Source organism: Carcharodon carcharias, chromosome 23 (assembly GCF_017639515.1).
Source record: "Carcharodon carcharias isolate sCarCar2 chromosome 23, sCarCar2.pri, whole genome shotgun sequence".
Taxonomy (NCBI): Eukaryota; Metazoa; Chordata; class Chondrichthyes; order Lamniformes; family Lamnidae; genus Carcharodon; species Carcharodon carcharias.
Window position 1 is genome coordinate 33275319 of NC_054489.1, and position 17174 is coordinate 33292492.

The 17174-nt window shown below is 45.7% G+C and overlaps 1 long non-coding RNA gene across 2 annotated transcripts in view; it reads right to left on the reverse strand.

Moving 5' to 3' along the window:
* Positions 1 to 6171: 6171 nt before the first annotated feature.
* The window catches only part of LOC121294059, a 71142-nt gene continuing 60139 nt past the window's right edge, over positions 6172 to 17174 (reverse strand). For both annotated transcript variants that reach the window (XR_005946684.1, XR_005946685.1), the window contains one exon: positions 6172 to 6585. This is a non-coding gene — a long non-coding RNA (uncharacterized LOC121294059). The remainder of the gene's footprint in view (positions 6586 to 17174) is intronic.

Genomic DNA, 17174 nt, shown 5'->3' on the forward strand with positions numbered 1-17174 from the left:
TGCCTCAACTTTTATGCCTCTGGCTCTTTCCAGGGGTCAGTGGGGGATCTGTGTGGAGTGTTCCAATCAGCTGTCCGCAGTTGCATCAAGCTGGTGACTGATGCTCTGTTCAGGCGGGTACTGACTTTTATTCATTTCTGAATGAACGAGGCCAGCCAGGCTGAGCGAGCCAGAGGGCTTGCAGTGCTTACTGGGTTCCCCTGCATCCAGGATTCAATCGACTGCACGCATGTGGCCATCAAGGCACCAGTAGGTCAGCCGGGTGCCTTTTTCAACAGGAAGGGCTTCCACTTGATGCACATCCAGATAGGTTGTGACCAGAAGACGCAGATTCTGCAAATCTGCAAGGTACCCTGGCAGCTCCCATGACACTTACATCCTGAGACACTCCCAGGTGCTGAGGCTATTCACTGCTCCAGCCCGACTGGATGGAAGGATGCTGGGTGACAAGTGCTATCTGTTGAAAAGGTGGCTTATGATGCCTCCCTGCCACGCAAGAAAAGAGGCAGAGCAATGTTATAATAGGAGTTATGCCTCCACAAGGGTGGTGATAGAGAGGACCATAGGTCTTCTGAAGATGTGCTTCCAATGCCTGGACCGTTCAAGGGGTGCACTACAATAGCCCCCAGAGTGGGTTTCACTGATAGTAGTTGCATGCAGTGCTCTCCACAATCTGGCACTGGCAAGGGGGGTACCCACTGGAGGAAGAGGATCTTGACACAGCTCCATAGGCCACAGAGAATGAATCCAGTAATGATTCAGGAGAGGAGCACGGTGTGGAGAACACTTAGGGTGTGGAGACAGACCTCTGTATTCTTCAGGGAGGCAGGGACACCAGGGACACTCCAGCAGCTGGAAAGATCTGCTTCCACATCAGGCCAGGGGTGCCGCCTCCATCCAGGATGTCTGAAATGACCCTTTCATTTGAACCCAAAGTCCCTTCAGCGCCTGTGCAATAAAGTTTAGAGCCACTCACATCCAGCATTAGATACTGGTGTGTTCTGCGCTTACAAAACAAGTGAAGCATACTCAGGCCATTAAGATAAAAGCAAAATTTATATCATTTTGACACACAAGAAATGAACAGAACTATATCTATTGTTAATGGCCACACCAGTAAACATATTAACAGAACATGGCAGAACAAAAGATCACCCATGAACAGTCCCTCTTGTGCTGATGGTGCTTTAAACTTACGTTTGTGAGTACTGCATCTTGTTGCCACCACCACCACCCCTCCCACACCCTTCCCCTTTGTTGGCAGTGGCATTGGAGACAGCCTGCTGATTCTGCTGTCTTGATGACCTTGGCGGTCGTCCTCTGGCCAGTGGAGCCTGTGCCGGCCCCACCTGGGAGGGAGTGGCCAGTGCCACAGCTGGCATCTCCCCAGTCTTTGCAGTCTCATCAGATGCCACGGTCATTGGCAGAGGGGCGGAGGAGCTGCTGCCGTCATCCAGAGAACCCTGAGAGGAGCCCACAGAGACAACAAGCAGCTCGTGCACCACAAGCAGCTCGTGCACCAATGCTAGGTCGCTTTGGACCTCCCTGCTTACCATTGGTGGATGGGCACCTAGCTGGGATTCTGTGTGCCTCATCTTTCTCCCACACAGGGCACTGTCCACCTGAGGTCATTGCCTGTGTGAGGGATGCAGGTTTGAACGCAACTCCAGGAACCCCTGATTCTGTCCCTGGAGCTGCCTCTCCATGAGAGTCGCCACTCTCTCAATGGAGGAGGCAGCGCACTTGGCAATGAGGGTCAGCGCAGTGCTCATGCTCCGCATGGACTCCTCCGCAACAGAGACCATGGCGCGCAGACCCTCATGGATCTCCGTCAAATCCTCCCGCACATCCCGCTGGACATCTAACATCTGCCGTCTAATAGACGACTCTAGCAGCTTATCATCTGCCTTCGATTCAGCATCATCCTGGTCTCCTGTAGTCCTCTGACTGCTGACACCCTGGGCACTCTCTGCTTCCGCCTGCTCCTCAAGCGAATGTGAAATGCCCTCGCAACTGTGCACCAACATTGTAGCCGACGATGTAATACCCACTGAGCTGTTGGTATCTGTATTGGTGCCTAGTTCAGAGAGCGGGTGTGACACAGGTACATCTGAAGACTGGTGGTCCTCTGGCGTCAAGGGTGGCTCTTCAGGGTCCTGCATTCGAGTGCGTGCTGGTGAATCTAAGACAGAACAACGACATGTCATTAGTTTAAGTCATCACACTGTCACTGTGAATTCCAGGCACCCTGGTGATTCAATGGAGATCTGCATCATGGTGCCATCATCTTTCAATGATCAATGGAGACTCCAGTTTTGAGGGTCCCATCGATGATGAGACCACACAAGAATGTTTGAACAATCACCTCTGTGCACTGCGCTCTTACCTTCATCAGAGACCTCTGCCTCTCTATGATCAGCTGTTTGAGGTGGGTGGTGGCTATCCAGCTGCAAAGTATCCATTTCATACCTCATCATGATTAGGAGGTTTGGGGGGCCTCCGCCTGTCCATGACCTCTCGATGTTGTTATAGTTCCTGTTCTCCTGAAAGGACAGAGGAGCATTGACTGGTCCACTCTGTACCTGCAGCACCATTGCAGCCTGGCCAACCCCAGCTGAGGAACACCTCACAGGGCACATCTGAGTCATGGCCCTCGAGCCGCAAGACACTCAGGCCAAACATCCAGGGCTCACCCCCTCAGCCAACTCCAGCATCTTTGACAGTTGGCACTCAGACTCTAACACCCCTGAGCTCCACAGGGGTCGGCCAGCCCTTAACACTTCTCCACACTGATCCATGCCAACATGGTACTCACCCTTGCCGAGCACAGCAAGTCATTGAACCTTTTGTGGCACTGCACCTATGTAGGCCACACAACGTTGTGGTTGCTGACTTCAGCTGCCACTTCCTCCCAAGCTTTTCTCATCTGGTGCGGTGGCCTCCTCCTGTCATGCCTGGGTATGAGAGTATCCCGCCTGACACCCACCTCCTTCATGAGGACATCAAGGTCCCTGTACCCACCTGACCTGTCACTTGTGAGGCCATTGTTCCAGTCTCCAGACCGAGTAAAGATTCTTCCCTGGCAGCCTTCAGGGAGCTGCCTTTGCCTGGTTTAAAAGGTCCGCTGTGTCGCCATTGGACCCGGTGCCCAACAGGTCCCAGCCCCTGCCTGGCCCTTCTCAGCCATTCAGAAGACACGTTTCAGGCTGGGCAGGCCGTAACTGGCCAGCTAGTGTGAAATCCCTTCCATTCCTGGGCTCGCCAATTGCGTGTGCCTGATGACAGAAGAATGCAGGCCAAGGATAAAGTTTTTAAAAATGCTAATATTTAAAAAAATTTCAAACAATGATTAAAATCAGAAGAGATGACACTCCACACTTATTTGATTTTTGATGTCAGAGAGGTTGCTTAGCATGAGTTAAGACTTATCATGTAATTAAAAATTCACTCATCCTTAAATGGACAAGCCCTAACTTTCTCTGGTATGTTTAGTGGGTATTCATGGATGAATACTGCAACTTTACACCCTTAGAAGCTGCTGTCTGTGTTGCCCTAATGTTCTAGAAGATTCACTCTAACAGTACACTGCCAAGAAACCTGCTACTAAAATATATGGAGGGGTGTCACTGCCAAGTCTCTAGGCAAGACACTGTTCAACTGAAGCTACTGGTGTAACAGAGCAACTCAGACTGCAGCTTCTTAGCATCCACATTAGAGGTCATTGCTGTCTGATTTCCTCCATGATAATGGTGAGCTCTATTTGCCTTATTGTTACTTCTGTGGCAAAGTTTGGACCATGATTTTATAGATAATTCTTAAGTTTACGCCTGATAATCATTTCCATCATATAATATAGGATTGCAAGATAATGGTCTGATATTTTATTGTCAGTGGCTAAGTGAATGAATTCACCCCTTGACTTCAAAGAAAGATCCCCACCAAGATCTAGCATGGATTTCATCTTTCCTGCCATTCATTTCATTCTGGAATTAATATAGGAAATCTCTGGACATCCAGCAACAGTTATGTTATCAAACAGGCTAAGCAGCCAATCATATTGAAGGAGTCTCACAGACAGCATACCAACAAGTAATGAGTGGTTTTATCATGCATTTTTTATAATTTTACAGGAAGTGAAATAAAGATCGGGGCATAATTTTTTTTAAATATGGAATTTGCTAGCATACAATAAAGAAATTTGACATTCCATAAATATAAAACTAGTTTTTCAGGACCAGAGAGGTTGTTCTGCCTCATTCAATAACTTATAACTTTATTCAAGCATTTTTACACTGATGCTAATAGCATAAAAAATGGAAGTTCACTTGAAATCAGTGATTGTTAATTGATTTCCATCTGTGAGGATTTCAACAATGTGCCAAATGGAGACATGGGGAACCACTGACAGCATCTTCTGCATTTAGCAGCACAAGTGCAGATGTCAGAAATGGCTGTCAGGTTCACAGAATATTGACAGTGAATGTTGACAGTTTTGCTGTTGTTACAACCACAAGATCCAAGTCAATGGATTCAAAGTTGCAGATGTGATTTTTCACCTTTCTCAATATTTAGCGTAGGAATTAACTGATAGAGGTGCAAGGTGTGCAGAATGACTTACTACCAAATCCAGTTTAGCAGGAATTTTTTTTTTTTCATTCTGATTTTTAAGATGGAGTTTTAAATAAAGAAAAATTGAAAACCTGCAGGATACTCGAATGGTTTGATTCAGCAGAGATCGAGGTATTCTAAATAAATACAGCTTAAAATTATGGCCGGGATTTTCCGTGCCCTCCAGCATCGGGCGTGTTCGGTGGCGATAGCGGACAATATGGCGTGATTGGTTCCACGGCGGTGTGAAACCAGTTCGCAATCATCCGCTCAGCCCACCAAAGACCAGTTCGTTGTCGGGAACCTCACTGTAGTACATAAGCCTATCATTATTAGGCCTGCGCACCGGAATCTTTACCCTTGCCACGCCACACTACCCTCCCCGCTTGCTGGATCATCTGCCCTTTCACAATAGCACATAAGCGATGTGCACCTGGCGGGCTGCACTCCACTCAGGACTTCAAGATTAACTTGCCTACCTTGCTTCGGTCAGCACTCGCAGTCATCAGCGCCAGGCTTCACAGACAGCATCACATCAATTTTAGGAGGGCTCACGACAGGCCTCTACCCAACAGATCAGCCATATGTGGGTGGCTTTTCAATGGCTGTAGGGCTTGCTTGGTGAAGGGGGAGCCTCAGGCAAGAGAAGATGCTGCAGGACGAGGGCTGTACTGGGGAAGGAGGAAAACCCAGGGGGTGTGTGGGGGCACATGTTGATCTGTGCAAGTGGCCTCAAGATGGTGAGGGCTGAGGGGGAATTCGCCAGAGGAGATGAGGCCAAATGGACATGTGAGGGTATGTGTGTGAGAATGGGTGGTGATGTTCTTTGAACTGGCAATGAGCGAGATGCCAGTGAATATGTGCTGGGCTTGAGCATGTGAGTTTAGAGTGATGAGATGGTTGGCATACCCTGGCTGCATGGATGAGATCATTCATCCTCTAGTCTGCTTTGGATGGCCAACCTCTTCTGTGCAGCATTGGCATTGATTACCACTGCCATCGCCTACCAAGCCTGGTTGGTCACGCCGCTGCCCATCCTGCAGCCAGAGCGGGGGTAGAGGACATCACGGCGGGCCTCCACGGCATCCAAAAGTCATTCCAGTGACACATCACTAAACCTGGAGATTGCAGTCTTCCCTGCAGTAGTTGTGGGCTGGAAGCACTGAAACGTGTATGCATGGCTGGACTGTAAGTATGGTGCCCGGCTTGATGAAGCGGTGAGGTGATGGCTTGGCGGTTGAATGAGAGCCCACCTGCAGTCAAAATGGCATGTTTTCCAGGAATGCATAAATAATGCGGCAAGTATGGGACAATACAGCGTGAAAACCCGCCATTGCAGCCGATAGATAAAACATCATTTTACCTGTCAGCTACCGCAATTAGTGCAAATCTGGGATGATTCCACCCAATATTTTTGAGCTAGTTGCACTCAAAAATTCTTTTTGTTGGGACATTATATCTTTATAATTTTTAAAGCAGCTTTTCAAAACAAACTACATAGAAGTTATGCACTGTATTTAAAGAAAAGTACAGCAGACAAAATAATGCATCTTTAGGCAGCACTTCGCTTATGTCTTTTAATGTAAAAAGAAATAATGTTATGTGCAATTTCTTTATTGTAGTGCAAAGTGTTACAACATTTTTCATTTCTCAATCTTGTTGCCAATTAATCTTGTGATGATTCAAAATGTTCCCCATTCTGATATAATAGATTATTTTTCAATTTGTAGTAGGAAGTAAAACTTGATTCGTGGAGCAAACCCTACCATTTATGGCAATGTACAGAACTTGCACTTTAATCACAGTGATAATGTAATTCGACATCCATCGGTGTTCAGTAGTGCTATTACATTATGAAACTGATATATTTCGTTGCATTAAACTGCACTTTGTTGAGCAGTATTTTATGACTGGTGATATACAATTCATGCTTCCCATTTGATTCTGGTGAACCCAATGTTCATAACAGCATAAAATCTGAAAAACAATAAAAAAAAGTTCAGTAAACTGAATGCTTGTAAAGATCTTCCTTTATCCTACTTTGTCCATGGTTGCTATTAAATAGTCAGCTTATAAAATCTATTTGTTACATTATGGGCAGAATTTTTCATATGGCGGGTGGGCTCGGCGGGAGCGGACAGGGGCAGTCACAATCCAAAAATGAAACCACCAAAATAAGTTTGAGGCTGTATGATTGCACGATACTCATACAGAGAGGACAAATTAGTCTGAGAGCCCAATGCGATGGCAAGAAGGAAGATCTAGAACTCCAGATGATTGATGGGATGCAACAGCCACTCATCTCAGCTGAAACAAATCTAAAGCTTGGACTGGTAACCCTGAACGTGCCAACAGAGGTTTACAACATGTCATAGCACACAAAACCATTGACTGCCGAACAGTTCCTAGAGGAATACAAAGATGTGTTTACAAGGCTGGGATGCCTACTTGGAGCATATCATCTAGAAGCGGATGAGAGTGTAAAACCAATTCAGTAACTGCTGAGAAGAGTTCCTAGCACCCTCAAGTCAAGCCTAAAAGACAAGATACAAGAACTGGAGAAGTAGGGGGTGAACAAGGAAGTGACAACTCCTACAGATTGGATTAGCAGCATGATTGAAGTGAAACAGCCTGGAAAGCTGCAATTATGCTTAGACCCAAAGGATAAAGCGGTGAAGAGATCTCACTGCCCCATGCCAATCATCGAAGGAATTTTGCCGCAACTTATCAAGGCAAAGATCTTTACTACCCTTGATGCGTAGGATGGTTACTGGCAAGTGAATCTGGATGAAAGCAGCAGCCTTCTAATGACATTCTGAATGCCGTTCAGTAGAGACAGATGGTTGTGCATGCCGTTTGGCATTTGCACAGCTCCAGGAGATAGCATAGAAGGTCAGTGATCTTCCCGGAGTGGAAACCATAGTGGATGATCTACTAGTCTATGGATGTGGAGACACAATGGCAGAAGCCATAGTGAATCTGAAGCTGAACAAGACAAAAATTACAATTGAAGATGCTGAAGTCAAGTACATGGATCATGTATTGACAGCAAAAAGTCTATGCCTGGATCCTGACAAGGTGGGAGCTGTAACAGCAATGCAGCGTCCAACAGATATGAAAAGCAGTGCAATGGTTTGTTGGATTCATGAACTATTCAACAAAATTTTTGTCCAATTTGTCGTCAGAGTGTGAACCATTATGTAAGCTCACTGCCAAGGAGGTGCAGTGGTACTGGGGGCAGAACAAGAAGCAGGGTTCACTAAAGTCAAATAGCTAGTGACAACAGCACAATTACTGAAGCACTATGATGTCAATGATGATGTCACCTTGCAGTGTGACACCGGTGAGACAGGTATTGGAGCAACCCTAATGCAGCAAGGACTCCCAGCTGCATTTGCATCCAGGGCACTAACAAAAACTGAATGACACTATATTCAGATCAAGAAAGAGTGCCTGGCTATTATTTTCCCTTGTGAGCATTTTCATCAATAACTCCCTGGGAGCGACAAAGTAACAGAGGAGTCCAACCACAAGCCACTTCAAAGCATTTTTCTCAAACCACTAATATCTGCTCCAAAGCATCTGTAAAGAATGTTGCTTCATTTACAGAGATATCATCTGGACGTCACAAACAAGCAAGGAAAACAGACGTACGTCGCAGACATGCTGTCGAGAGCAGTGCTCCCATAAAGAAAGGTGAGGATGCTGCAACAAAAAGTGAAATCTTCCAGAATTCAACGTGCAGCAGGAGCTTGACATGACCTGGAAGTCATCAACCCAGGTGGAGACATTGGGCAGGATTTTCCCCTTGTCAGGCAGGCACAGCGGCCAGGCCCAGGAGTGGCCGTGAAACCAACCGCCGCCGCCTGCAATCAGGCCCCAACATCAATTTCACGCTGGCTGGCCAATTAGCAGCCAGCCAGCGTGAAATGCGCGCTGCAATGCTCAGCGCTGCTGGGGCCGGGGCGGGAAGAGGGCGAGCACGGAGGTTCGTGCACATACGCAATGAAAGCGCCCTGAGCTGCCTCTGGGAGCCGAAGATTTAAAAAATCAGGAATAAAAAACTTAGCAATGTTAAAAACATGTCCTCATCTGATTCTGTCACATGAGCAGGAGGGGCATGTTATAAATGAAAGGTAAAAATTTTAATTTAATTTTTAATTGCTGTTGGAAACCTCACCCCACCCATGGATGAGATTTCCTAATGGCCTTAATAGGCCTGTTAATTGTCGGTGGGCACACTGCTGACTCCCACATGTGCCCACCGACCAAAATATCGCACGAGTAGAATGCCTGAAAGCACACTTCAGTCATTACGGCTTTGTAGACATTGTGATGAGTGACAATGGCCCTCAGTTCATGAGTGAAGAATTCAGGTGTTTCACAAAGGTTTGAGAGATTCAACTCTACACATCATCTCCGCACTATCCCAAGTTGAATGGAAAGGCTGAGGCGGCAGTGAAAATCGCCAAAGGAATCATCGAGAAATCAAGCCAATCTTGAACAGATATATACAAGGCAATCCTTGAGTAGAGAAACACACTGACTGAAGGCATAGAAAGTAGTCCAGTCCAAAGACTAATGTCATGTTGCACACAAACTACTCTTCCAATAGCAAAAATGCTACTGAAACCAGAAGTAGTAACAGGTATGAAAGAAAAATGACATTAATCCAAATTTAATTTTGACAAGACTGCCAAACCATTACCAGAACTGACCATTGGAGAACCAGCCAGGGTACAAACCTTCAACACTCTCAACAGGAGTCAGCCCACATGGAAACTTTGGACATGTTTAGAGAAATTGTCACCTTGATTATACACAGCGGGAGTGAAGGACCAAATATACCAGCGCAACTGTGAACATATACAAACAAATAGTGAAGCTGTCCCTTCACCGCAGTCAGCTTGTCACCAAGAAGGGATCTCACCAGCTATACTGAGTATAGAACCTCCATCAATCCCACAGGTCCCCAACGACAGCAATGGAACAACAATAGTTACCATGGAAACAAGTGCTACGGGACGACAATCTCCAGACAAGGACATCATCCAGACAGATAGCCAATGACAACGCGCATGCTTACCATTAAGAGACCTGCACAGTTTAAAGGCTATCTATGTAATGCAGGTGCAGAGACTGACTAATCAAACAAACAGTTGTTAATGTGCGAGAACAGTGGGTAATTTGGGTAACTCACAGTTACACATGATTGTGCATGCAAGTGAGTCTTCTGTTCATTAGGAAAAGGGGGTGCTTGGATCTTTAATTCATGATGAAAAGGGGGATGTTTGGCTTTTGAAATGCAACAGTACCACATGTCTTATCTGGCTTGCTGTACTCATGTGTCTTCTGCCATAACGCAAGTTTTGTAAGCTGCCATCTTACAATCAGTTCAATAAAGACTGTCACTGAGAAAGCACTGTCGTCTTTGAACTCAAAACAAGTCTTTTTGAATTAAGTGTAACTGAGGTTTTAACAATGTACTAGCTTCATAATTATTGCTAAACCCTTTACTGCTTCTATAAAGCTAATTTTACATTTCTAGAATGTCAAATTTTTCTCATTAAAAATTCCACATTTTAAAAGAAATTTTTTTTTGAAGTGCAGATATCAGGCCATGGATGAGGCCCCTGCAAACGGCAGGTGGGGCCCTAATGAATACATAAAAGTTGTAGACTGATAACTTCATCAGCGCTGCAATTTAAATTTCACAGCAAGTGGGAGGGTGGCCCGACCTGTAGGATTCCTGACACTGCTCTGAAGTGGGTACTACAGGCCTCCCAAAGGTCAAGTTGTTCTTTACCACTTCTTGTGGGCCAGGAGAAGCAGATCTGCTCGAACCAGGCCCCCCAAGTAACCCTTCGGCCTCCCTCTGCCCCAATCCACCAGCCTCCCTGATCATGGCCCAGAACCTATTGTTCCCTTTCCAGTACTGGAGACTGGTCCGAAGGTTCTCCAGCTGCAGCCTCCAGCCACTAGTGTTCTCTTCTGCCTGCTGGCCAAGCCACCAAATTGCCTAGGTTGCCTAGGACCTCCTGGGCAAGAGGTGATCCTAATATGCTAATAGGACCTGCAATTGAGGTACGTGGGACCTCCTCCATGACCCTGTAAATATCAGAGCCTTTGTATGTGGATGGAAGTTACATATCTTAGGTGCAAAGGAATTTTTGGAGTTCCCATTTAATTAAGAATCATTTCTGGGAAATACTGAGCATAAACATGTCATAATGCGCCAAGAGAAGCATGAGTCATTTCAAACTTTACATAGAAAACAGTTCCTGACCTGGAATGAAAATCATCTAGCTACGTGTGATCTTGTATTACTGGCTATTGATGTAATAGGAAGTAAAAACATGGAACCAGGTTCACATTTTAGATCAAAGCAAAATGCTGCGGCTGCTGGAAATCTGAAACAAAAACAAAAGTTGTTGGAAAACAGCTGTCAGACCTGCTGAGTTTTCCCAGCGATTTTTGTTTTTGTTCCACATTTTAGATCTGCGGTTTTTGTTTCTATAGCTGTTTTCGGCTAAATAATTACTGGCTTGAAATAATTTACCACTTAGCCATTGGCAGGATTCAATCATTTCCACTATAATGGTACACCATATCACAGTCTGACCACATTATCTAGGCTACTCCTCTGGCTTGCATTATTGTTGGAGGAGGTATTAACAAAGTCTCATCTACCTGTTCCAATAGTTCAAATGGCATTAATGATTCCCGACACCATCTGAAAAAAGCATCAAGACCTTTCAATACCAATTGGACAATTGGAAAGATTCCTCACTCAACCTTCAATACTGGGAAGATAAGAGATTGGCTGATTTTCATTTTGTTGCTATTTGTGGGATATTGTTATGCACAAGTGGCTGGTGTGGTTTGCTGCATAACATCGTACATTAAAGGCTTTGAAACGTCTGAGACTCAATATAAAAGTGCACTTTTCTTAAGATTATTACCATGTACTGGGTCTGTAAGACACGAAAAGAAATCCAAAACTGTATATATCAAAACATTATTGTTTTTTGCTATTTTAAAAATGGACTTTCTGCTGAACCAAAAAGAGATGGCTGATAATGGTCACATGACCACAGGATTGGCCCTTTGTTCTGGAAGGTACCAACAGGAGTTACAAGAACAAAAGAATCCTCTTCTCATCATCATGGAATCTCAGACCCAATTTTAAGAATAATATAATCATGAAACCAGGGGACTCGCTGATCAAAACTTGTTAATCCCATTAACAGACTCATTTCACATGTCGGACTGTCCAGTCCATTTCAAAAGGAGATCATTGACAGAACAATGGAAGTCATTTGCATCTTAATAAGCTTACCTCTCAAGCAGAGTCAGAGGGTCTGCCTAGACAATGGTTTCCTGACACAAGACCCCAGTATGGATGATAACTCTTTGAAAAGCCTGAAATAAAAGCTAGTTCCAGACACCAGATAAACATCCCTTTTGAAATTGTAGAGAAAGAAGATCACATGACTCGAGTAACCATTTTGAAATCTCTATATTCCTTTGAGAACTAGAAATCCTCAGTCCGCTGTTTAACAACCAACCAGTGAACACCAAGAAGCAGCACTCTAGGCTGAACAATAGCCTGCTCCTCAAAGCCTGTTTCTGCTGGAAGATTTCCTATCATCACCTGCAGACCTGACTCTGGTTACCAATTTCATTTTGTGATATCAGCAGCAACTATAAAGACAACATGGATTTAAACTGAAATTCCATCCCTCTTGTTTTGAACCTACCCAGGATTACAGGTATCTCCGGGACATAAAACGTTTCTTGGACTGCTGTTCCCATCACATTCTGAGATCCACATTCAGTGCCATGCGCAGCTATATGAATACACTCAACCTCTCCCTCCAGCAGCACCGCCGTACCCTTTTTCAAAGCTGCGCGTGCTCCCAGTTTCATTTTATTCTTCATCCCATCTGACGCCTCAACAAGAAACTTTTTCTCTTTCTCTCAAGTGCTAAGGAACGCAACCTCCAACAACTCATTGAAAACAACAACCTTCTAGGACCCTCCACCCCTGCCTGTCCCTCTGTCCCCACCCCATCTGCCAATCCCAGCCCCAGCCTTGTATCTGTCTCCGTCTCCGACTTACCCCATGTGGATTTCAACTGAAATTCCATCCCTCTTGTTTCGAACCCACCCAGGATTACAGGTATCTCTGGGACATAAAACGTTTCTCGGACTGCTGTTCCCGTCACATTCTGAGGTCCACTCTCAGTGCCAAGCGCCGCCATATGAACACACTCGACCTCTCCCTCCAGTTGCACCGCTGTACCCTTTTTCAAAGCTGCGCGTGCCCCCATTTTCATTTTATTCTTCGTCTCATCCGACGCCTCAACAAGAAACTTTATCTCTTTCTCTCAAGTGCTAAGGAATGCAAGCTCCAGCAACTCATCGACACCAACACCCATCTAAGACCCTCCACCCCTGCCTGTTCCTCCGTCCCCACCCCATTTTCCAATCCCAACCCCAGCCGTGTATTCACTATACCCCCTGACCTTCCCCTCTCTGACACTGAACGTTCAGTGCTCAGCAAAGGACTTGTTTCATACCCTTACGCCCTCATCTCGATGAATTTCGGGCTTGGCACGATGCTGAACTCTTCTTCCGCCGTCTTCGTCTCCGGGCTCACTTCTTTGGGCAGGAGTCCTCTCCCCGTTCAACGGATCCTTTTACCCACCTCCAATACTGTCCTTCCACCTGGACCCCTCCCTCTGGATTCTTACCTTCTCTTGATCTTTTCATTGAGAACTGTCGGCGTGAAATGAGTCATCTCAATTTCTCTGCTCCTCTCACCCATTCTAATCTGTCTCTCTGTGAACTTACTGCACTCCATTTTCTCAGGTCCAACCCCAACATTGTCATCAAACCTGCTGACAAGAGTGGTGCTGTTGTTGTCTGGAGCACTGACCTCTACCTTGCCAAGGCTGAGCGTCAACTCGCAGACACTTCCTCCTACCTCTCCCTGGACCATGACCCCACCACTGAACATCAAGCCATTGTTTCCAGGACTGTCACTGACCTCATCTCCTCTGGAGAGTTTCCTCCCACAGCTTCCAACCTGATAGTCGCCCAACCTCGGACGGCCCGCTTCTACCTCCTACCCAAAATCCACAAACAGAACTGTCCTGGTAGACCGATCGTGTCAGCCTGCTCCTGCCCCACAGAACTCATTTCTCGTTATCTTGACTCCCTTCTCTCTCCCCTTGTCCAGTCCCTTCCCACCTATATCCGTGATTCCTCTGACACCTTATGTCACATCAACAATTTCCAGTTCCCTGGCCCCAACTGCTTCCGCTTCACCGTGGACATCCAATCCCTCTACACCTCCATCCCCCACCAGGATGGTCTGAGGGCCGTTAGCTTCTTCCTCAAACAGAGGCTCGAACAATCCCCATCCACCACTACTCTCCTCCCTCTGGCTGAACTTGTTCTCACACTGAACAATTTCTCCTTCAACTCCTCTCAATTCCTCCAAATAAAAGGTGTGGCTATGGGTACCCACATGGGCCCCAGCTAAGCCTGTCTCTTTATGGGGTATGTGGAACATTCCTTGTTCCAGTCCTACTCCGGCCCCCTTCCACAACTCTTTCTCCGGTACATCGATGATTACTTCGGTGCTGCTTCATGCTCGGTCGGGACTTGGAAAAATTTATTAATTTTGCTTCCAATCTCCACCCCTCCATCATTTTCACATGGTCCATCTCTGACACTATCCTTCCCTTCCTTGACCTTTCTGTCTCAATCTCGGTGATAGACTGTCCACCAATATCCATTAAAAGCCTACCGACTCCCACAGCTCCCTCAACTACAGCTCCTCACACCCCGCTTCCTGTAAGGACTCCTCCCATTCTCTCAGTTCCTTCGCCTCCGTCGCATCTGTTCTAATGATGCTACCTTCAAAAACGGTTCCTCTGACATGTCCTCCTTCTTCCTTAACTGAGGTTTTCCACCCAAGGTCATTGACAGAGCCCTCAACATTGTCCGGCCCATCTCCCACGCATCCGCCCTCACACCTTCTCCTCCCTCCCAGAAAAATGATAGGGTCCCCCTTGTCCTCACTTATCACCCCACCAGCCTCCGCATTCAAAGGATCATCCTCCGCCATTTCCACCAACTCCAGCATGATGCTACCACCAAACACATCTTCCCTTCACCCACCCGGCAGCATTCCATAGGGATCGTTCCCTCCGGGACACCCTGGTCCACTCCTCCATCACCCCCTACTCCTCAACCCCGACCTATGGCACCTCCTCATGCCCACGCAAAACACTTGCCCCTTCACTTCCTCTCTCCTCACCGTCCAAGGGCCCAAACATTCCTTTCAAGTGAAGCAGCATTTCACTTGCATTTCCCCCAACTTAGTCTACTGTATTTGTTGTTTCCAATGCAGTCTCCTCTACATTGGAGAAACCAAACGTAAACTGGGTGACTGCTTTGCAGAACACCTGCGGTCTGTCCGCATGAATGACCCAAACCTCCCTGTCGCTTGCCATTTTAACACTCCATCCTGCTCTCTTGCCCATATGTCTGTCCTTGGCTTGCTGCATTATTCCAGTGAAGCCCAACGCAAACTGGAGGAACAGCATCTCTTCTTCCGACTAGGCACTTTACAGCCTTCCAGACTGAATATTGAATTCAACAACTTTAGATCTTGAACTCCCTCCTCCATCCCCACCCCCTTTCTGTTTCTTCCCCCTTCCTTTTGTTATTTCCAATAGTTTATATAGATTTTTCTTTTCCCACCTATTTCCATTATTTTTAAATCTTTTATGCCCTGCTAGTCTTTCCACCCCACCCCCACTAGAGCTGTACCTTGAGTGCCCTACCATCCATTCTTAATTAGCACATTCGTTTAGATAATATCACCACCTTCAACACCTCTGTGTTCTTTTGTCTGTGACATCTTTTTTGTCTGTGACATCTCTGCTCCTATCACTGCTTGCTTGTCCCTACAGCCACACCACCCCCCTCCACTTCTCTCCCCCCCCCTCCCACCCCCCCCACCCCCCCACCTTAAACCAGCTTATATTTCACCCCTTTCCTAAGATTCACTCAGTTCTGTTGAAGGGTCATGAGGGCTCGAAACGTCAACTCTTTTCTTCTCCGCCAATGCTGTCAGACCTGCTGAGTTTTTCCAGTTTCTGTTTTGGATTTCCAGCATCCGCAGTTTTTTGTTTTTATAAAGACAACTCTTCAACTCCGGTCTTCAGCCAGCTGAATTCAAGCTCCTACAAAAAAAAAATCTACTCACTGGACTCTGACTCTGGACTCTGATAATTACGTGAACTAATATTCATTTCTGTGGTTCTTTTATTGTTACTATCCATAGTTGTAAAACTTTCCTTTTTTCTATCCCCCTTACTTTGTGTGTGTGTATGTGTGTGTGTGTGTGGTAGTGGAGTGGGACGTTATGAACACTTCTCCCCTAATTTTGAATGTGAATGAACTAGCCTTCTGAGTTAACCATAATGTGAATTTGTTGTGAGTTATTAGCAAATTGGATCACCTCTTCTGCGATTGGGCTTAACATGCACTATTGGAAGAGAGCATTACCATTTGCTGATCAATGATATAAATGTGTTTAGAAATGAGAAACCATGAAGTTATAAAACAGCATTTTATCCTACTCTCAAACAGTGCATAATCTATTGCCACTAATTCCAGCTCCATCTCTTCAGTCACCTAAAAGAAATTCTGCATAAATGTGCTGCACTCTTGAAAGGTAATCAAGCAAGATTACAGACTATTAAACCTAAACCAAGTCTCTGTTTTCCAACTCTGGATAGCTGTCCCTGGCAGCAACACCCTCTACGAAAACAAAAATTCGCAGAAACTGTTGTGGTGCATTGAAGTATTTGATGATCTCAGTCTATAGTTATCCATCCTTCAAGTTTGTGCCTAAACAGATATTTATCCAGCCATTATGTTTTTGATGTTGACCCTGGGAGACAAAAATGGAAAAATACTCAGTTTTGTGGTTCTTGGGCAGCAAAGTTATAAAAAAAACACACGATGTCCATGGGCGGAATATTACAGCTTCAGCGCGGTGGGGGCAGGGCTGGAAAATATGATGAGCTGTTCAAAAGTCCATTGACTTCAGTAGGACTGCAAATTCCCACCAGCGAGGGAGGGCAGGGAAAAAAATTCCACCCCATATTTTATATGTTGCACCATAAATAAATCAAAAATATTTTATCTGTCTTTGTAAAATTGGATGTATGGATGGACTGCTTGGTTTGCCAAATAGAAACAATTCAGAGAATTGGGATGAAGGGCTGATGTTATTAAGAAAGGCTGAACAGGTTGGGTCTATACCCATTAGAGTTTAGAAGAATGAGAATTTTTAAAAATTTCACTAATGGGATGTGGGCGTCGCTGGCTGGTTCAGCATTTATTGCCCATCTCTAATTGATCTTGAAAAGGTGGTGGTGAGCTGCCTCCTTGAATCGCTACAGTCTCTGTGGTGTAGGTACACCCACAGTGCTGTTAGAAAGGGAGTTCCAGGAAACATATAAGGTCCTGAGGGAACTTGA